At 51.7% G+C, this 23,978-nt stretch overlaps 1 protein-coding gene across 2 annotated transcripts in view; it reads left to right on the top strand.

The window, feature by feature from the left end:
• Positions 1-23,978, top strand: part of RPTOR (regulatory associated protein of MTOR complex 1) — a 411,258-nt gene that overhangs the window by 257,572 nt on the left and 129,708 nt on the right. The gene's annotated exons all lie outside the window — the stretch shown is intronic.

Here is a 23,978-nt window from a genome sequence, read left to right on the forward strand (position 1 = left end):
CCTTTAAAGAATCACTAAAGTTCCTCTTACACTGGAAATTGCCTACTTTTTTCCACCCCGAGCAGGACTCGTGGTTACCACCAGGGAGGTGGAAGCTGTTTCTTCCTGACCTCTACTTACAGACATTAGAGCTGATCCTTAGTACAGTGGGGTGTCCTGATCCCTGCCTATTACCCAGAGCCCTCTGCACCACTTCCGGAACGGCGGGCACCTCTCCACTCCAGCTCCGGATCCTCCGATAGGGCGAGCTCACCTTGTGTGCAGCGCAGAGCCTTCTCACTGCCCAGAAGCAACCAAGACAAGATAATTGGTTTCAGATGAGTCAATCTCTGGAGACACAGCAGGTTCAGATTAATTAGAGGGGGGCCTCGAGCGAAGGGGCTGCCAGTAATTATTCATATTCTACGCCGGGCAATTATCCAGAGCTGGCTAACCTCTATGCCACCGCCCGTCATCTGCCGCTAAATCCCCGAAACTTGGAGCTGGAGGAAGTCGCAGACTCGCCGTCGTGTTCCTGCATTTCATCTGCCTATAAATTCTCAGGACTTATTATCCTAATGCCCTAATTCTTTTGTTCTGGACATTTTTCCGCCCGTCTGATGTGACCAATCAGGATTCAGGACTCTTTATACAACTGACAGATGTGTCTCTGAGAGTCAGGAGGAGTTGTTATGGGGTCACATAGGGTCAGATGTTAGTGCACCTCCTTACCACCCATAAAGCAACAATGCAGCAGCATAATAACAGGCTATATGATTTTATAATGCACAGTACACATCTAGGATATCTACACAAATGGGGTCATGTCATAGTCTCTATTAAGTCCTCTGAGTTCAAGTGTGTCTAACCTCCTGATCCAAACTGCTTCACGATATAAAAGTTTTTTATCCCTATTGCCTCCTCTACGTAAAGGACCTATTTGTTCCAAAATCTGATACCTTACATACTGGACATACTGTAAGCCAATTAAGGTATTGGATTTTGGAACAAATAGGCCCCATTTGTGTAGATATCCTGGATGTGTACTGTGCATTATAAAATCATATAGCCTGTTATTATGCTGCTGCATTGTTGCTTTATGGTGGGTAAGGAGGTGCACTAACAATATAGTAGTGTGTTATGAGCTCTATGCTATCCTCAATATATCTGTTGATGTTTAGTTGTTACCAGGGTTACGCTCGTTTACTACGAGGTGGGGCGGGAGGCGTTCCCATGACTGATATACCGCTTTGAGGGGCACGTGTGCGGAAAAACAAACCGCGCACGTGTCCTGATGACGTGCGACTAGTAGGCGGCTCCTGGCACTGCGGCGTAGCGCTCAGTTCCCCATCAGATCCGCCATATAGTAGGCGGTCCTGGAGGGTGATGTCACCGGCTGAGCGCATGCCATTGGTGGGCATTTAGCCAGGGCTGTGGAGTCTGAGTTGGAGTCAGAGTCGAGGAGTTGGAGTCGGGGCAATTTTGGGCACCCGGAGTTGGAGTCTAGGTCGTGGTTTCAGAAACTGAGGAGTCGGGAGTCGGAGTCGCATGATTTTTGAACAAAATCCACAGCCCTGTTAAGTATTAGACTAAGGAGTCGGAGTCGAGGAGTCGGAGTCTGAGCAATGTTGGGTACCCGGAGTTGGAGTTGGAGTCGTGGTTTCAGAAACTTCGGAGTCGGAGTTGAAGTCAGAAGATTTTTGTACCGACTCCACAGCCCTGCATCTAGCGGGTATCTGCAGCGTGGGTCCTGCCTTTCCGCCCTGCCATGTGGGATATGCTGTCTCTGTGTTCACATGCATACCAATGAGAAGTTCCCCATCAGGTCCGTTGGTCGAGATAGAAGGGGATTGGTCGCCACATAGTGGCATTACATGTGATTCGTTGATATCTCCATGGTGAGAGTATATAAAGAGAGTTTGTGCAATTGTTAGTTAGACACAGACAGGGCTTGAGAAAGGAGGTATCCCTCAGAAACGTCGCCACTCTTACTGTCATGTGTCTTTGATTTTTAATTAATAAGAGTTGAAACTTTTTTGATGATGCCGGTCTCTACCTTCTGCAAGCTAGATAAATACATCATAATAATAATATGGTAGGACATTAGACTGACTATGGTAGGAATAGAGTGTGAGCTCCTCTGAGGACAGTCAGTGACATGACTATGTACTCTGTACAGTGCTACAGAAGATGTCAGTGCTATATAAATACATAATAATAATATGGTAGGACATTAGACTGACTATGGTAGGATTAGATTGTGAGATCCTCTTAAGACAGTCAGTGACATGACTATGTACTCTGTAATGTGCTGTGGGAGATGTCAGTGCTATATAAATACATAATAATAATATGGCAGGGACATTAAACTATGACTATGGTAGGGATTAGATTGTGAGCTCCTCTGAATACAGTCAGTGACATGACTATGTACTCTGCAAAGTGCTGCAGGCGATGTCAGTGCTTTATAAATACATAATAATAATACGGTAGGACATTAGACAATGATGCATATGTGACTATGGTGGGTTTAAGCTTCTCTGATGACAGTTGGCGACATGACTATGTACTCTGTACAATGCTGCAGATAATGTCACTGCTATATAAATATTGTTTTTTCCATAGATTTTCATTAAGTTCTATGAAAATCGATTTAACAAATCAAAAAAAGATCTGAAAAATCGAAATTCAGATTGGACATGTTGGAGAAAGTCGATATGGGAGGAAAATCTAACAGAAAATTGTGTGGTGTGTACCTAGCATTAGGGATTAGATTGTGAGCTCCTGTGAAGACGGTCTGTGACATGACTATGTACTCTGTAAAGTGCTGCAGATAATGTCACTGCTATGATTGTGAGGGATTAGGAATTAGATTGTGAGCTCCTCTGAGGACAGTCAGTGATGTGACTGTGTACTCTGTAAAGTGCTGCAAAAAGATGCCAGTGCTATATAAATACATAACCAGTCAATAGAATCACTCATGCCGTTGTTCTCTTGGTGGACTGTCACACAGCCGTATACATCACGGAAGGCCCAGCAGAAGAGGAAGTTAAGCTGATTTTGCAGTTACACAGCGCAGTGCAGAGCGATCTCCTTGCTGAACGCTTATTGTTAGCGGTGCTGAGCCATGCGAGCGCTCATTGTCATTGGTAACGAGCCATCAGACTGGATTCAAAGCCTTCACACTGTGTGCCAGGAACTGTTTGATGTGCGCTCGCAGCTTCGTCTGAGTGCCGCGATATGGCTTTTGGCTGGCTGTTGGCAGAGAGTTGTCTCCTCCATGCTGTACGCGGGCTCATTAGCTATGCGCAAAGTGACACACACACACACACACTTTACACACACACACACTTTACACACACACACACTTTACACACACACACACTTTACACACACACACACTTTACACACACTTTACACACACACACACTTTATACACACACACACACACACACACTTTACACACACACACACTTTATACACACACACACTTTACACACACACACACTTTACACACACACACACTTTATACACACACACTTTACACACACACACTTTACACACACACACTTTACACACACACACACTTTACACACACACACACTTTACACACACACACACTTTACACACACACACACACACACTTTACACACACACACACACACTTTACACACACACACACACACTTTACACACACACACACTTTATACACACACACACTTTATACACACACACACTTTATACACACACACACACACACACACTTTACACACACACACACACACACACACACACACACACACACTTTACACACACACACACACTTTACACACACACACACACTTTACACACACACACACTTTACACACACACACACACACACACACACTTTACACACACACACACACACACTTTACACACACACACACACACTTTACACACACACACTTTACACACACACACACACTTTACACACACACACACACACACACACACTTTACACACACACACACACTTTACACACACGCACACACACACACACACACACTTTACACACACACTTTACACACACACACACACACACTTTACACACACACACACTTTACACACACACACACACACTTTACACACACACACACACACACACACTTTATACACACACACACACACACACACACACACACACACACTTTACACACACACACACACACACACACTTTACACACACACACACACACACACACTTTACACACACACACACACACACACACACTTTACACACACACACACACACACTTTACACACACACACACACTTTACACACACACACACTTTACACACACACTTTACACACACACACACACACACACACACACACACACACACACACACACACACACACACACACACACACACACACTTTACACACACACACACACACACACACACACACACACACACTTTACACACACACACACACACACACACACTTTACACACACACACTTTACACATACACACACACACACACACACACACACACACACACACACACACACACACACACACTTTACACACACACACACACACACACACACACACACACACACTTTACACATACACACACACACACACACACACACACACATTTTACACACACACACTTTACACATACACACACACATACACACACACATACACACACACACATACACACACACACACACACATACACACACACACACACACACACATACACACACACACACACACACACACACACACACACACACACACACACACTAGGCCTGTTGTTCATGAAACGTGTTCCCGTTTTGAGGTCGGTATCTTCTGTCACTTGTTTGATAGCTGGGTCCCCCGCAGAAAGGCCAGGAGAGGGCAGTTACCAGAATAGCGCAGGCTCTTATAGTAATGCCCTCAGTCCGTCGGTACAACATGATAACCAATCTTTTGTCCGCAGAACGTTTGAGGACTGTGGCGTATGCAGAGACATGACTAATGCCATGATTGTGTGCCTAATTGGATAACGTGAGCGGAGGCGGAGGCCGGGGTCACACCCCAGAGGGGATCGGAGGCAGGTGGCGCGCTCATTCTTCTCACGTATTTTATAGCGATTAATCCCTGAATCTGTAATGCCAGGCGGGCTGCCCTCACTCTCTGTTGCGGAAAGAAGGCAATTTCTCGGCTTATACTGTGTGTGTTCATCTGCTGAATGTATGGACTCCGAGGAACGTGTCGGACTCAAGGATAAGTGTGCAGGTGGGGACTCAGAACTCTCGATCTGCAGATTTGTGTTCCGTAAGAGGGTCTTCACCACAACCGCTGGGACCCTCTAAGCAATCTTCGACATTAAAGATGAAGATTGCTAGTGGCCGTGCTCCCCTCTGTGCACAAGCGCAGCCGCACTGCGCAGACGTGAAGTATGGCCTGCACAGTAGCATTGATTCATTTGTTCATGGCTTTTCCTCCATGCACAAGAAGTTCCATGCTACTGCGTAGGCCTGAACCCACTGGTGCCTGCGCAGTGCAGCCGCACTCGTACATGGAGGGTGTGCACAAGCGCGGCTGCACTGCGCTGTAACATGGAATCAATCGAGTGCGGCTTTTCCTCCATGCACGAGCAGTTTCATGCGCTTGTGTAGGTGTGAACCCTCAGCCGCACTCGTACAAAGATCAGCTGGGCTGCCAGGCAACTGGTATTGTTTAAAATGAAATACATATAGCAGCCTCCATATCCCTCTCACATCAGTTGTCCTTTAAGCTTTACCTCCTTATGCTATAAAGGGAGGATTAGTTGTGCTTGAAGCCACACCTCATAATAGGGGAAAGGCAGGGTAATTAGCAGTTGCAGCCACACATCATAGTGTAAAGGAAGGGCAGGGTAATTAGCAGTTGTAGCCACACCTCATAGTGTGAAGGAAAGGGGAGGGTAATTAGCAATTCTAGCCACACCTCATAGTGTGAAGGAAAGGGGAGGGTAATTAGCAGTTCTAGCCACACCTCATAGTGTGAAGGAAAGGCAGGGTAATTAGCAGTTCTAGCCACACCTCATAGTGTGAAGGAAAGGCAGGGTAATTAGCAGTTGTAGCCACACCTCATAGTGTGAAGGAAAGGCAGGGTAATAAGCAGTTGTAGCCACACCTCATAGTGTGAAGGAAAGGGGAGGGTAATTAGCAGTTGTAGCCACACCTCATAGTGTGAAGGAAAGGGAGGGTAATTAGCAGTTGTAGCCACACCTCATAGTGTGAAGGAAAGGGAGGGTAAATGGCAGTTGTAATCACACCCTCAGTGTGTGAAGGAAAGGGAGGATAATTGGCAGTTGTAGCCACACCTCATAGTCTGAAGGAAAGGGAGGGTAAATGGCAGTTGCAGCCACACTCTCATAGTGTGAAGTAAAAGCAGGGTAATTAGCAGTTGTAGCCACACCTCATCGTGTGAAGGAAAGTGAGGGTAATTGGCAGTAGTAGCCACACCTTATAGTGTGAAGGAAAGTGAGGGTAATTGGCAGTTGTAGCCACACCTTATAGTGTGAAGGAAAGGTAGGGTGATGGGCAGTTGCAGCCACACCTCATAGTGTGAAGGAAAGGTAGGGTGATGGGCAGTTGCAGCCACACCTCATAGTGTGAAGGAAAGGTAGGGTGATGGGCAGTTGTAGCCACACCTCATAGTGTGAAGGAAATGGGAGGGTAATCGGCAGTTGCAGCCACACCTTATAGTGTGAAGGAAAGGGAGGATAATTAGCAGTTTTTGCCACACCTGATAGTGTGAAGGAAAGTGAGGGTAATTAGCAGTTCTAGCCACACCTCATAGTGTGAAGGAAAGGCAGGGTAATTAGTAGTTGTAGCCACACCTCATAGTGTGAAGGAAAGGGGAGGGTAACTAGCAGTTGTAGCCACACCTCTTAGTGTCAAGAAAAGGGGAGGGTAATTAGCAGTTCTAGCCACACCTCATAGTGTGAAGGAAATGGGAGGGTAATCGGCAGTTGCAGCCACACCTTATAGTGTAAAGGAAAGGGAGGATAATTAGCAGTTTTTGCCACACCTGATAGTGTGAAGGAAAGGGAGGGTGATGGGCATTTGTAGCCACATCTCATAGTGTGAAGGAAATGGGAGTATAATCAGCAGTTGCAGCCACACCTGATAGTGTGAAGGAAAGATGAGGGTAACTTGCAGTTGCAGCCACACCGCATAATGTGAAGAAAACTGAGGACATTTGGCGGTGGTAACCACACCCGCATAGTGTAAGGTAAAGGGTGGGTAATTGGCAGTTGTAGCCACACCGCATAGTGTGAAGGAAAGGGAGGGTGATGGGCAGTTGTAGCCACACCTCATAGTGGGAAGGAAAGGAGAGGGTGATAAAGTGTAAAGTGGAGACCGGGTAAGTGGCAGTTGTGCCCACACCGTTGTGTAACACGGAGGGTGGGTGAGACACTTCTAGCTTCACCCTCTTATAGTGTGAAGGGGATGGAGAAAGCACAGAGTTTGCAATACTTCCTCCTAGAAGCCACTGCAGTATGAAGTGCTGGGTCTTTTGGAAGCTATATTGTGGATGGTAGAGGGGTGCATAGCAGTCAGTAAGAACCAGCCACACACACACAGCTCCTCTCTGCCTCCTCCTATCTGCAGCTCTGCAGTAATAATGACAGTCTGCGTCCTCTGCAGTGTGTCTCTGTTGTGACAGTAATGATGACAGTTTGCATCCTCTGCAGTCCTGCATGACTCTGTACTCCTGTACTCTGCAGCATGTGCTGGCGGTGACTGTCTGAAAGAGGCATAGCTGCCGGGCAGCCACTATCCTGACATATCCACAGACAGGAGGTGCCAGGGAGAGGCATACCAGCCTGCCAGGCAGCCCCTATCCTGACATATCCACAGACAGGAGGTGCCAGGGAGAGGCATACCAGCCTGCCAGACAGCCCCTATCCTATCATATCCACAGACAGGAGGTGCCAGGGAGAGGCATACCAGCCTGCCAGACAGCCCCTATCCTGACATATCCACAGACAGGAGGTGCCAGGGAGAGGCATACCAGCCTGCCAGGCAGCCCCTATCCTGACATATCCACAGACAGGAGGTGCCAGGGAGAGGCATACCAGCCTGCCAGGCAGCCCCTATCCTATCATATCCACAGACAGGAGGTGCCAGGGAGAGGCATACCAGCCTGCCAGACAGCCCCTATCCTGACATATCCACAGACAGGAGGTGCCAGGGAGAGGGATACCAGCCTGCCAGGCAGCCACTATCCTGACATATCCACAGACGGGAGGTGCCAGGGAGAGGCACACCAGCCTGCCAGGCAGCCACTATCCTGACATATCCACAGACAGGAGGTGCCAGGGAGAGGGATACCAGCCTGCCAGGCAGCCACTATCCTGACATATCCACAGACGGGAGGTGCCAGGGAGAGGCACACCAGCCTGCCAGGCAGCCCCTATCCTGACATATCCACAGACGGGAGGTGCCAGGGAGAGGCACACCAGCCTGCCAGGCAGCCCCTATCCTGACATATCCACAGACAGGAGGTGCCAGGGAGAGGCACACCAGGCTGCCAGGCAGCCCCTATCCTGACATATCCACAGACAGGAGGTGCCAGGGAGAGGCATACCAGCCTGCCAGGCAGCCCCTATCCTGACATATCCACAGACAGGAGGTGCCAGGGAGAGGCATACCAGCCTGCCGGGCAGCCACTATCCTGACATATCCACAGACAGGAGGTGCCAGGGAGAGGCACACCAGCCTGCCAGGCAGCCCCTATCCTGACATATCCACAGACGGGGGGTGCCAAGGAGAGGCACACCAGCCTGCCAGGCAGCCCCTATCCTGACATATCCACAGACGGGGGGTGCCAGGGAGAGGGATACCAGTCTGGCAGGCAGCCACTATCCTGACATATCCACAGACAGGAGGTGCCAGGGAGAGGCACACCAGCCTGCCAGGCAGCCCCTATCCTGACATATCCACAGACAGGAGGTGCCAGGAAGAGGCACACCAGCCTGCCAGGCAGCTCCTATCCTGACATATCCAGACAGGAGGTGCCAGGAAGAGGCACACCAGCCTGCCAGGCAGCCCCTATCCTGACATATCCACAGACAGGAGGTGCCAGGAAGAGGCACACCAGCCTGCCAGGCAGCTCCTATCCTGACATATCCAGACAGGAGGTGCCAGGGAGAGGCACACCAGCCTGCCAGGCAGCCCCTATCCTGACATATCCAGACAGGAGGTGCCAGGGAGAGGCACACCAGCCTGCCAGGCAGCCCCTATCCTGACATATCCACAGACAGGAGGTGCCAGGAAGAGGCACACCAGCCTGCCAGGCAGCTCCTATCCTGACATATCCAGACAGGAGGTGCCAGGGAGAGGCACACCAGCCTGCCAGGCAGCCCCTATCCTGACATATCCAGACAGGAGGTGCCAGGAAGAGGCACACCAGCCTGCCAGGCAGCTCCTATCCTGACATATCCAGACAGGAGGTGCCAGGAAGAGGCACACCAGCCTGCCAGGCAGCCCCTATCGTGACATATCCACAGACAGGAGGTGCCAGGAAGAGGCACACCAGCCTGCCAGGCAGCTCCTATCCTGACATATCCAGACAGGAGGTGCCAGGGAGAGGCACACCAGCCTGCCAGGCAGCCCCTATCCTGACATATCCAGACAGGAGGTGCCAGGGAGAGGCACACCAGCCTGCCAGGCAGCCCCTATCCTGACATATCCACAGACAGGAGGTGCCATGGAGAGGCACACCAGCCTGCCAGGCAGCCCCTATCCTGACATATCCACAGACAGGAGGTGCCAGGGAGAGGCACACCAGCCTGCCAGGCAGCTCCTATCCTGACATATCCACAGACAGGAGGTGCCAGGGAGAGGCATACCAGCCTGCCAGGCAGCCCCTATCCTGACATATCCACAGACAGGAGGTGCCAGGGAGAGGCACACCAGCCTGCCAGGCAGCCCCTATCCTGACATATCCACAGACGGGAGGTGCCAGGGAGAGGCACACCAGCCTGCCAGGCAGCCCCTATCCTGACATATCCACAGACGGGAGGTGCCAGGGAGAGGCACACCAGCCTGCCAGGCAGCCCCTATCCGGACATACCCACAGACGGGGGGTGCCAGGGAGAGGCATACCAGCCTGCCAGGCAGCCCCTATCCTGACATATCCACAGACAGGAGGTGCCAGGGAGAGGCGCACCAGCCTGCCAGGCAGCCCCTATCCTGACATATCCACAGACAGGAGGTGCCAGGGAGAGGCACACCAGCCTGCCAGGCAGCCCATATCCTGACATATCCACAGACGGGAGGTGCCAGGGAGAGGCACACCAGCCTGCCAGGCAGCCCCTATCCTGACATATCCACAGACGGGAGGTCCCAGGGAGAGGCACACCAGCCTGCCAGGCAGCCCCTATCCTGACATATCCACAGACAGGAGGTGCCAGGGAGAGGCACACCAGCCTGCCAGGCAGCCCCTATGCTGACATATCCACAGACAGGAGGTGCCAGGGAGAGGCACACCAGCCTGCCAGGCAGCCCCTATGCTGACATATCCACAGACGGGAGGTGCCAGGGAGAGGCACACCAGCCTGCCAGGCAGCCCCTATCCTGACATAACCACAGACTGGGGGTGCCAGGGAGAGGCACACCAGCCTGCCAGGCAGACCCTACCCTGACATATCCACAGACAGGAGGTCCCAGGGAGAGGCACACCAGCCTGCCAGGCAGCCCCTATCCCGACATATCCACAGACGGGAGGTGCCAGGGAGAGGCACACCAGCCTGCCAGGCAGCCCCTATCCCGACATATCCACAGACGGGAGGTGCCAGGGAGAGGCACACCAGCCTGCCAGGCAGCCCCTATCCTGACATATCCACAGACAGGGAGGTGCCAGGGAGAGGCACACCAGCCTGCCAGGCAGCCCCTATCCTGACATATCCACAGACAGGAGGTTCCAGGGAGAGGCACACCAGCCTGCCAGGCAGCCCCTATCCTGACATATCCACAGGGAGGTGCCAGGGAGAGGCACACCAGCCTGCCAGGCAGCCCCTATGCTGACATATCTACAGACGAGAGGTGCCAGGGAGAGGCACACCAGCCTGCCAGGCAGCCCCTATCCTGACATAACCACAGACGGGGGGTGCCAGGGAGAGGCACACCAGGCTGCCAGGCAGACCCTACCCTGACATCCACAGACAGGAGGTCCCAGGGAGAGGCACACCAGCCTGCCAGGCAGCCCCTATCCTGACATATCCACAGACGGGAGGTGCCAGGGAGAGGCATACCAGCCTGCCAGGCAGCCCCTATCCTGACATACCCACAGACGGGGGGTGCCAGGGAGAGGCACACCAGCCTGCCAGGCAGACCCTACCCTGACATATCCACAGACAGGAGGTCCCAGGGAGTGGCACACCAGCCTGCCAGGCAGCCCCTATCCTGACATAACCACAGACAGGAGGTGCCAGGGAGAGGCACACCAGGCTGCCAGGCAGCCCCTATTCTGACATATCCACAGACGGGAGGTGCCAGGGAGAGGCATACCAGCCTGCCAGGCAGCCCCTATCCTGACATATCCACAGACAGGAGGTGCCAGGGAGAGGCACACCAGGCTGCCAGGCAGCCCCTATTCTGACATATCCACAGACGGGAGGTGCCAGGGAGAGGCATACCAGCCTGCCAGGCAGCCCCTATCCTGACATATCCACAGACAGGAGGTGCCAGGGAGAGGCATACCAGCCTGCCAGGCAGCCCCTATCCTGACCTATCCACAGACGGGAGGTGCCAGGGAGAGGCACACCAGGCTACCAGGCAGCCCCTATCCTGACATATCCACAGACGGGAGGTGCCAGGGAGAGGCACACCAGGCTGCCAGGCAGCCCCTATCCTGACATATCCACAGACGGGAGGTGCCAGGGAGAGGCACACCAGCCTGCCAGGCAGCCCATATCCTGACATATCCACAGACAGGAGGTGCCAGGGAGAGGCACACCAGCCTGCCAGGCAGCCCATATCCTGACATACCCACAGACGGGAGGTACCAGGGAGAGGCACACCAGCCTGCCAGGCAGCCCCTATCCTATCATATCCACAGACAGGAGGTGCCAGGGAGAGGCATACCAGCCTGCCAGGCAGCCCCTATGCTGACATATCCACAGACGGGAGGTGCCAGGGAGAGGCATACCAGCCTGCCAGGCAGCCCCTATCCTGACATATCCACAGACGGGGGGTGCCAGGGAGAGGGACACCAGCCTGCCAGGCAGCCCCTATCCTGACATAACCACAGACGGGGGGTGCCAGGGGGAGGCACACCAGCCTGCCAGGCAGACCCTACCCTGACATATCCACAGACAGGAGGTCCCAGGGAGAGGCACACCAGCCTGCCAGGCAGCCCCTATCCTGACATATCCACAGACGGGCGGTGCCAGGGAGAAAGCACACCAGCCTGCCAGGCAGCCCCTATCCTGACATACCCACAGACAGGAGGTCCCAGGGAGAGGCACACCAACCTGCCAGGCAGCCCCTATCCTGACATATCCACAGACGGGAGGTGCCAGGGAGAGGCACACCAGCCTGCCAGGCAGCCCCTATCCTGACATATCCACAGACAGGAGGTCCCAGGGAGAGGCACACCAGCCTGCCAGGCAGCCCCTATCCTGACATATCCACAGACTGGAGGTTCCAGGGAGAGGCACACCAGCCTGCCAGGCAGCCCATATCCTGACATATCCACAGACGGGAGGTGCCAGGGAGAGGCACACCAGCCTGCCAGGCAGCCCATATCCTGACATATCCACAGACAGGAGGTGCCAGGGAGAGGCACACCAGCCTGCCAGGCAGCCCATATCCTGACATACCCACAGACGGGAGGTACCAGGGAGAGGCACACCAGCCTGCCAGGCAGCCCCTATCCTATCATATCCACAGACAGGAGGTGCCAGGGAGAGGCATACCAGCCTGCCAGGCAGCCCCTATGCTGACATATCCACAGACGGGAGGTGCCAGGGAGAGGCATACCAGCCTGCCAGGCAGCCCCTATCCTGACATATCCACAGACGGGGGGGTGCCAGGGAGAGGGACACCAGCCTGCCAGGCAGCCCCTATCCTGACATAACCACAGACGGGGGGTGCCAGGGGGAGGCACACCAGCCTGCCAGGCAGACCCTACCCTGACATATCCACAGACAGGAGGTCCCAGGGAGAGGCACACCAGCCTGCCAGGCAGCCCCTATCCTGACATATCCACAGACGGGCGGTGCCAGGGAGAAAGCACACCAGCCTGCCAGGCAGCCCCTATCCTGACATACCCACAGACAGGAGGTCCCAGGGAGAGGCACACCAGCCTGCCAGGCAGCCCCTATCCTGACATATCCACAGACGGGAGGTGCCAGGGAGAGGCACACCAGCCTGCCAGGCAGCCCCTATCCTGACATATCCACAGACAGGAGGTCCCAGGGAGAGGCACACCAGCCTGCCAGGCAGCCCCTATCCTGACATATCCACAGACGGGAGGTGCCAGGGAGAGGCACACCAGCCTGCCAGGCAGCCCCTATCCTGACATATCCATAGACGGGAGGTGCCAGGGAGAGGCACACCAGCCTGCCAGGCAGCCCATATCCTGACATATCCACAGACAGGGAGGTGCCAGGGAGAGGCACACCAGCCTGCCAGGCAGCCCCTATCCTGACCTATCCACAGACAGGAGGTGCCAGGGAGAGGCACACCAGCCTTCCAGGCAGCCCCTATCCTGACATATCCACAGACGGGGGTGCCGGGGAGAGGCATACCAGCCTGCCAGGCAGCCCCTATCCTGACATATCCACAGACAGGGAGGTGCCAGGGAGAGGCACACCAGCCTGCCAGGCAGCCCCTATCCTGACATATCCACAGACAGGAGGTGCCAGGGAGAGGCACTCCATCCTGCCAGGCAGCCCCTATCCTGACATATCCACAGACAGGAAGGTGTCAGGGAGAGGCACACCAGCCTGCCAGGCAGCCCCTATCCTGACATATCCACAGACGGGAGGTGCCAGGGAGAGGCATACCAGCCTGCCAGGCAGTCCCTATCCTGACATATCCACAGACAGGAGGTGCCAGGGAGAGGGATACCAGCCTGCCAGGCAGCCACTATCCTGACATATCCACAGACAGGAGGTGCCAGGGAGAGGCACACCAGCCTGCCAGACAGCCCCTATCCTGACATATCCACAGACAGGAGGTGCCAGCGAGAGGCATACCAGCCTGCCAGGCAGCCCCTATCCTGACATATCCTCAGATGGGAGGTGCCAGGGAGAGGCATACCAGCCTGCCAGGCAGCCACTATCCTGACATATCCACAGACGGGAGGTGCCAGGGAGAGGGATACCAGCCTGCCAGGCAGCCACTATCCTGACATATCCACAGATGGGAGGTGCCAGGGAGAGGCACACCAGGCTGCCAGGCAGCCCCTATCCTGACATAACCACAGACAGGGAGGTGCCAGGGAGAGGCACACCAGGCTGCCAGGCAGCCCCTATCCTGACATAACCACAGACAGGGAGGTGCCAGGGAGAGGCATACCAGCCTGCCAGGCAGCCACTATCCTGACATATCCACAGACGGGAGGTGCCAGGGAGAGGGATACCAGCCTGCCAGGCAGCCACTATCCTGACATATCCACAGACAGGAGGTGCCAGGGAGAGGCACACCAGCCTGCCAGACAGCCCCTATCCTGACATATCCACAGACAGGAGGTGCCAGGGAGATGCATACCAGCCTGCCAGGCAGCCCCTATCCTGACATATCCACAGACAGGAGGTGCCAGGGAGAGGCATACCAGCCTGCCAGGCAGCCCCTATCCTGACATATCCACAGACAGGAGGTGCCAGGTAGAGGCATACTAGCCTGCCAGGCAGCCCCTATCCTGACATATCCTCAGATGGGAGGTGCCAGGGAGAGGCATACCAGCCTGCCAGGCAGCCACTATCCTGACATATCCACAGACAGGAGGTGCCAGGGAGAGGGATACCAGCCTGCCAGGCAGCCACTATCCTGACATAACCACAGACAGGGAGGTGCCAGGGAGAGGCACACCAGGCTGCCAGGCAGCCCCTATCCTGACATAACCACAGACAGGGAGGTGCCAGGGAGAGGCACGCCAGGCAGCCCCTATCCTGACATAACCACAGACAGGGAGGTGCCAGGGAGAGGCATACCAGCCTGCCAGGCAGCCACTATCCTGACATATCCACAGACGGGAGGTGCCAGGGAGAGGGATACCAGCCTGCCAGATAGCCACTATCCTGACATATCCACAGATGGGAGGTGCCAGGGAGAGGCACACCAGGCTGCCAGGCAGCCCCTATCCTGACATATCCACAGACAGGGAGGTGCCATGGAGAGGCATACCAGCCTGCCAGGCAGCCCCTATCCTGACATATCCACAGACGGGAGGTGCCAGGGAGAGGCACACCAGCCTTCCAGGCAGCCCCTATCCTGACATATCCACAGACGGGGGGTGCCAGGGAGAGGCACACCAGCCTGCCAGGCAGCCCCTATCCTGACATATCCACAGACAGGGAGGTGCCAGGGAGAGGCACACCAGCCTGCCAGGCAGCCCCTATCCTGACATATCCACAGACAGGAGGTGCCAGGGAGAGGCACTCCAGCCTGCCAGGCAGCCCCTATCCTGACATATCCACAGACAGGGAGGTGCCAGGGAGAGGCACACCAGCCTGCCAGGCAGCCCCTATCCTGACATATCCACAGACAGGAGGTGCCAGGGAGAGGGATACCAGCCTGCCAGGCAGCCACTATCCTGACATATCCACAGACAGGAGGTGCCAGGGAGAGGCACACCAGCCTGCCAGACAGCCCCTATCCTGACATATCCACAGACAGGAGGTTCCAGGGAGAGGCATACCAGCCTGCCAGGCAGCCCCTATCCTGACATATCCACAGACGGGAGGTTCCAGGGAGAGGCACACCAGCCTGCCAGGCAGCCCATATCCTGACATATCCACAGACGGGAGGTGCCAGGGAGAGGCACACCAGCCTGCCAGGCAGCCCATATCCTGATATATCCACAGACAGGAGGTGCCAGGGAGAGGCACACCAGCCTGCCAGACAGCCCCTATCCTGACATATCCACAGACAGGAGGTTCCAGGGAGAGGCATACCAGCCTGCCAGGCAGCCCCTATCCTGACATATCCACAGACGGGGTGCCAGGGAGAGGCATACCAGCCTGCCAGGCAGCCCCTATCCTGACATGTCCACAGACAGGAGGTGCCAGGTAGAGGCATACTAGCCTGCCAGGCAGCCCCTATCCTGACATATCCACAGATGGGAGGTGCCAGGGAGAGGCATACCAGCCTGCCAGGCAGCCACTATCCTGACATATCCACAGATGGGAGGTGGCAGGGAGAGGCACACCAGGCTGCCAGGCAGCCCCTATCCTGACATAACCACAGACAGGGAGGTGCCAGGGAGAGGCACACCAGCCTGCCAGGCAGCTCCTATCCTGACATATCCACAGACGGGAGGTGCCAGGGAGAGGCATACCAGCCTGCCAGGCAGCCACTATCCTGACATAACCACAGACAGGAGGTGCCAGGGAGAGGCATACCAGCCTGCCAGGCAGCCCCTATTCTGACATATCAACAGACGGGAGGTGCCAGGGAGAGGGATACCAGCCTGCCAGGCAGCCCCTATCCTGACATATCCACAGACGGGAGGTGCCAGGGGGAGGCATACCAGCCTGCCAGGCAGCCACTATCCTGACATATCTACAGACGGGAGGTGCCAGGGAGAGGGATACCAGCCTGCCAGGCAGCCACTATCCTGACATATCCACAGATGGGAGGTGCCAGGGAGAGGCATACCAGCCTGGCAGGCAGCCACTATCCTGACATATCTACAGATGGGAGGTGCCAGGGAGAGGCATACCACCGTGCCAGGCAGCTCCTATCCTGACATATCCACAAACAGGAGGTGCCAGGGAGAGGCATACCAGCCTGCCAGGCAGCCACTATCCTGACATATCCACAGATGGGAGGTGCCAGGGAGAGGCATACCAGCCTGCCAGGCTGCCCCTATCCTGACATATCCACAGACAGGGAGGTGCCAGGGAGAGGCATACCAGCCTGCCAGGCTGCCCCTATCCTGACATATCCACAGACGGGGGGTGCCAGGGAGAGGCACACCAGCCTGCCAGGCAGCTCCTATCCTGACATATCCACAAACAGGAGGTGCCAGGGAGAGGCATACCAGCCTGCCAGGCAGCTACTATCCTGACATATCCACAAACAGGTGCCAGGGAGAGGGATACCAGCCTGCCAGGCAGCCCCTATCCTGACATATCCACAGATGGGAGGTGCTAGGAAGAGGCACACCAGCGTGCTGACATGGGCTATTACAGCTGTACATACAAGAGGAACTTCAGCCATAGAGACAGTTTGCTGAGTCACAAGAGGGACATTATTAAATATAACTTAAATAACTGTGAATTCTTAAAGAGAAACTGTAGTGAAAGTAATGTAATGAAGCATTTATAAATTAGTCAGTGTTGGCCCATTCCTCACATCTTTAGTCCTGTCAGTTGATCGCTGGGGAACGTTTGTTTCTGGAGCTCCGAAGCAAGTACAAAATATACCTGGTTTCCCAGAACACTCTGGGAGGATATCACTGCAAAGCTAAACAGCCTAGGATAAAGGTTCATACACACCTACCAACTATTTGTCCAACTATCTGCCAGTCACACGCTGAACAGCGGTCTTTTATGCAGCACAATTTTTGTTGTGAAACAAGCTGAAACAACTAAAAAAATTACTTTGCGATTGTTCAAAAAGTTGATAAGAAGTCAATCTAAAGCCCCATCTACACGATTCTATTTACGATCCGATTAAATCCGATTCAGGATTCGATTCAATGCTATTTGCCATTGCAAAACAATGGCAAACCAAGTCGAATCCTGATCGGACATGTTGGATTTAATCAGATCGTAAATAGAATCATAATCGAATCGCACAAAGAATCGTGTTGTGTAGATTGGGCTTAACAGTTGGATTGACTTATCAGTCTTATCAGTTGTGTGAACAATAGCATGCAACTTTGTTTTAGTTGTTTCAACTTGTTTCACAACAAAAGCTGTTTGACAATTGTGCTGCATAAAAGACCGCTGTTGAGCGTGTGTATGGGGCTTCATGGCGATCCGATTTCTTACAGGTTGCAAAACACTAGGTTCTTTAAAACTAATATAAACATGAAAACGCAAGAAAAAAAACACATGTGCGGAACAAAAGCACAAGCTCCTATGCAGCAAAACGCTAACTTTCACGGACTTCCTAGCCTCAAGCTGCATAAACCGGCATACAAAATTTGCATACTCCTGCATCAACTCGAAATTATTTGCATCTCATTGACCTTCCCTAATTGCCCCTAGTCTAGTGCGATGCATTTGTGATGCAAATTTGCCCAGGGCTGTGGAGTCGGTACAAAAATCTTCCGACTCCTCAGTTTATGAAACCACGACTCCGACTCCGGGTACCCAAAATGGCTCAGACTCCGACTCCTCGACTCCGACTTCTTAGTCTAATACTTAACAGGGCTGTTGATTTTGTACAAAAATCATGCGACTCCTGACTCCGACTCCTCAGTTTATGAAATCAACGACTCCGACTCCGGGTGCCCAAAATTGCCTAGACTCCGACTCCTCGACTCCGACTCCGAATTTGCCCGACACCAAACGTTAGTCCTGCTGCGGTTTTCATGCATTTGCACCATAGTATTTGTACTGTGGTGCAAATGCAAGAAAACTGCTGCAGGACTAACGTTTGGTGTCGGGTACATAAAGAAAATCGCGTAGCAATCACGGTGCTATGGAATTTTAGTGCGATCCGATTTTACCCCAAAACGATTGCAGATGTGCTGCAATCACACCATACACCTGTTGGATTGTACAAAGCAATAGCGGAAATTAGTAAAATCGCATCACAGCGCTGTCATAAATGCAATCACGTAGTGGAAAAGGTTTTGCCATTGTAAGATCTTTCCCCACCCTGTTTTTAATTCTTAAATTGTTAACAGATGGTGACATTTTTGCTGCAGGCAAGGTGCATCCCTGCGGAATGTTTGTATTTTGTGTGTTTCGAAGTGAGCCGACCAAACAGCCAGTGTCCCAGAGGACACTGAGGCAGAAGGCTGTGTGACATCACAGCCTAGGCTGTGACATCACTGGGAGGGTGGGGTTACATACCAATATACAACAATCTCACTAACATTATAAATGCAATAGTTTGGATGTTTGTTACTCAATAACACAACAATGGCTGAACGGATTTGAATGAAATTTGGTACACACATCGTACATTACCTGGAATAACACACAGGATACTTTTTATCCCCATAACCAGAAAATCGGCGGAGACAAATACTAATTTCACTGGGAAAATTTAAATGGCAGCCATTCTTACACTGTTAATGGCAGGGTTCTCAAACTTTGCACAGTTGGTCACTGGGTGACTGGGATTAATATTCATAAAAGTGGGTGGAGCTTACAACAGCCAATCAAAATTCACCTGTGACTTTTCAACTGGACTACTTAACCACTTGAGGACCTAGGGCTTTCTACCCCTTAAGGACCGGCCACTTTTTTTCCATTCAGACCACTGCAGCTTTCACGGTTTATTGCTCGCTCATACAACCTACCACCTAAATGAATTTTGGCTCCTTTTCTTGTCACTAATAAAGCTTTCTTTTGGTGCTATTTGATTGCTCCTGCGATTTTTACTTTTTATTATATTCATCAAAAAAGACATGAATTTTGGCAAAAAAATGATTTTTTTTAACTTTCTGTGCTGACATTTTTCAAATAAAGTAAAATTTCTGTATACATGCAGCGCGAAAAATGTGGACAAACATGTTTTTGATAAAAAAAAACCCATTCAGTGTATATTTATTGGTTTGGGTAAAAGTTATAGCGTTTACAAACTATGGTGCAAAAAGTGAATTTTCTCATTTTCAAGCATCTATGACTTTTCTGACCCCTTGTCATGTTTCATGAGGGGCTAGAATTCCAGGATAGTATAAATACCCCCCAAATGACCCCATTTTGGAAAGAAGACATCCCAAAGTATTCACTGAGAGGCATAGTGAGTTCATAGAAGATATTATTTTTTGTCACAAGTAAGCGGAAAATGACACTTTGTGAGAAAAAAAAAAAAAAAAAAGTTTCCATTTCTTCTAACTTGCGACAAAAAAAAAATGAAATCTGCCACGGACTCACCATGCCCCTCTCTGAATACCTTGAAGGGTCTACTTTCCAAAATGGGGTCATTTTGGGGGTGCTAAATTGTAAGCACCGCTGTAAAGCCTAAAGGTGCTCATTGGACTTTGGACCCCTTAGCACAGTTAGGCTGCAAAAAAGTGCCACACATGTGGTATTGCCGTACTCAGGAGAAGTAGTATAATGTGTTTTGGGGTGTATTTTTACACATACCCATGCTGGGTGGGAGAAATATCTCTGTAAATGACAATTTGTTAATTTTTTTTACACACAATTGTCTATTTACAGAGATCTTTCTCCCACTCAGCATGGGTATGTGTAAAAATACACCACAAAACACATTATACTACTTCTCCTGAGTACGGCGATACCACATGTGTGGCACTTTTTTGCACCCTAACTGCGCTAAAGGGCCCAAAGTCCAATGAGTACCTTTAGGATTTCACAGGTCATTTTGAGAAATTTCGTTTCAAGACTACTCCTCACGGTTTAGGGCCCCTAAAATGCCAGGGCAGTATAGGAACCCCACAAATGACCCCATTTTAGAAAGAAGACACCCCAAGGTATTCCGTTAGGAGTATGGTGAGTTCATAGAAGATTTTATTTTTTGTCAAAAGTTAGCGGAAAATGACACTTTGTGAAAAAACACAATTAAAATCAATTTCCGCTAACTTGTGACAAAAAATAAAATCTTCTATGAACTCGCCATACTACTAACGGAATACCTTGGGGTGTCTTCTTTCTAAAATGGGGTCATTTGTGGGGTTCCTATACTGCCCTGGCATTTTAGGGGCCCTAAACCGTAAGGAGTAGTCTTGAAACGAAATTTCTCAAAATGACCTGTGAAATCCTAAAGGTACTCATTGGACTTTGGGCCCTTTAGCGCAGTTAGGGTGCAAAAAAGTGCCACACGTGGTATCGCCATACTCGGGAGAAGTAGTACAATGTGTTTTGGGGTGTATTTTTACACATACCCATGCTGGGGGGGATAAATACCTCTGTAAATGGACAATTGTGTGTAAAAAAATCAAAAGATTGTCATTTACAGAGGTATTTCTCCCACCCAGCATGGGTATGTGTAAAAATACACCCCAAAACACATTATACTACTTCTCCCGAGTACGGCGATACCACATGTGTGGCACTTTTTTGCACCCTAACTGCACTAAGGGGCCCAAAGTCCAATGAGTACCTTTAGGATTTCACAGGTCATTTTTGTTTCAAGACTACTCCTCACGGTTTAGGGCCCCTAAAATGCCAGGGCAGTATAGGAACCCCACTAATGACCCCATTTTAGAAAGAAGACACCCCAAGGTATTCCGTTAGGAGTATGGTGAGTTCATAGAAGTTTTTATTTTTTTGTCACAAGTTAGCGGAAATTGATTTTAATTGTTTTTTTTTCACAAAGTGTCATTTTCCGCTAACTTGTGACAAAAAATAAAATCTTCTATGAACTCACCATACTCCGTACGGAATACCTTTGGGTGTCTTCTTTCTAGAATGGGGTCATTTGTGGGGTTCCTATACTGCCCTGGCATTTTAGGGGCCCTAAACCGTGAGGAGTAGTCTTGAAACCAAATGTCGCAAAATGACCTGTGAAATCCTAAAGGTACTCATTGGACTTTGGGCCCCTTAGCGTACTTAGGGTGTAAAAAAGTGCCACACATGTGGTACCGCCGTACTCAGGAGAAGTAGTATAATGCGTTTTGGGGTGTATTTTTACACATACCCATGCTAAGTGGGAGAAATATCTCTGTAAATGACAATTGTTTGATTTTTGTACACACAATTGTCCATTTACATAGAAATTTCTCCCACCCAGCATGGGTATGTGTAAAAATACACCCCACAACACATTATACTACTTTTCCTGAGTACGGCGGTACCACATGTGTGACACTTTTTTGCAGCCTAGGTGCGCTAAGGGGCCCAACGTCCTATTCACAGGTCATTTTGAGGCATTTGTTTTCTAGACTACTCCTCGCGGTTTAGGGCCCCTAAAATGCCAGGGCAGTATAGGAACCCCACAAGTGACCCCATTTTAGAAAGAAGACACCCCAAGGTATTCCGTTAGGTGTATGGCGAGATCATAGAAGATTTTTTTTTTTGTCACAAGTTAGTGAAAAATGACACTTTGTGAAAAAAAACCAATAAAAATCAATTTCCGCTAACTTTTGACAAAAAATAAAATCTTCTATGAACTCGTCATACACCTAACAGAATACCTTAGCGTGTCTTTTTTTCTAAAATGGGGTCACTTGTGGGGTTCCTATACCGCCCTGGCATTTTACAGGCCCAAAACCGTGAGTAGTCTGGAAACCAAATGTCTCAAAATGAATGTTCAGGGGTATAAGCATCTGCAAATTTTGATGACAGGTGGTCTATGAGGGGGCGATTTTTTTGGAACCGGTCATAAGCAGGGTGGCCTTTTAGATGGCAGGTTGTATTGGGCCTGATCTGATGGATAGGAGTGCTAGGCGGGTGACAGGAGGTGATTGATGGGTGTCTCAGGGGGTGGTTAGAGGGGAAAATAGATGCAATCAATGCACTGGGGAGGTGATCGGAAGGGGGTCTGAGGGGGATCTGAGGGTTTGGCCGAGTGATCAGGAGCCCACATGGGGCAAATTGGGGCCTGATCTGATGGATAGGAGTGCTAGGCGGGTGACAGGAGGTGATTGATGGGTGTCTCAAGGTGTGATTAGAGGGGGGAATAGATGCAAGCAATGCACTGGCGAGGTGATCAGGGCTGGGGTCTGAGGGTGTGGGCGGGTGATTGAGTGCCCTAGGGGCAGATAGGGGTCTAATCTGATAGGTAGCAGTGACAGGGGGTGATTGATGGGTAATTAGTGGGTGTTTAGGGTAGAGAAGAGATGTAAACACTGCACTTGGGAGGTGATCGGACGTCGGATCTGCGGGCGATCTATTGGTGTGGGTGATCAGATTGCCCGCAAGGGGCAGGTTAGGGGCTGATTGATGGGTGGCAGTGACAGCGGGCGATTGATGGGTGGCAGTGACAGGGGGTGATTGATGGGTGGCAGTGACAGGGGGTGATTGATGGGTGATTGATAGGTGATTGACAGGTAATCAGTGGGTTATTACAGGGGAGAACAGATGTAAATATTGCACTGGCGAATTGATAAGGGGGGGTCTGAGGGCAATCTGAGCGTGTAGGCGGGGCGATTGGGTGCCCGCAAGGGGCAGATTAGGGTCTGATCTGATGGGTAACAGTGACAGGTGGTGATAGGGGGTGATTGATGGGTGATTGATGGGTAATTAGTGGGTGTTTAGAGGAGAGAATAGATGGAAACACTGCGCTTGGGTGGTGATCTGATGTCGGATCTGCGGGCGATCTATTGGTGTGGGTGGGTGATCAGTTTGCCCGCAAGGGGCAGGTTAGGGGCTGATTGTTGGGTGGCAGTGACAGGGGGTGATTGATGGGTGATAGGTGATTGGCAGGTGATTGACAGGTGATCAGTGGGTTATTACAGGGAAGGCCAGATGTAATTAATGCACTGGCGAATTTATAAGGGGGGGGGGTCTGAGGGCAATCTGAGCGTGTGGGCGGGTGATTGGGTGCCCGCAAGGGGCAGATTAGGGTCTGATCTGATAGGTAACAGTGACGGTTGGTGATAGGGGGTGATTGATGGGTGATTTATGGGTAATTAGTGGGTGTTTAGAGAAGATAACAGATGTAAACAATACATTTGGGAGGTAATCTGACGGCGGGGTTGCGG

Source organism: Hyperolius riggenbachi, chromosome 12, assembly GCF_040937935.1.
Source record: "Hyperolius riggenbachi isolate aHypRig1 chromosome 12, aHypRig1.pri, whole genome shotgun sequence".
Taxonomy (NCBI): Eukaryota; Metazoa; Chordata; class Amphibia; order Anura; family Hyperoliidae; genus Hyperolius; species Hyperolius riggenbachi.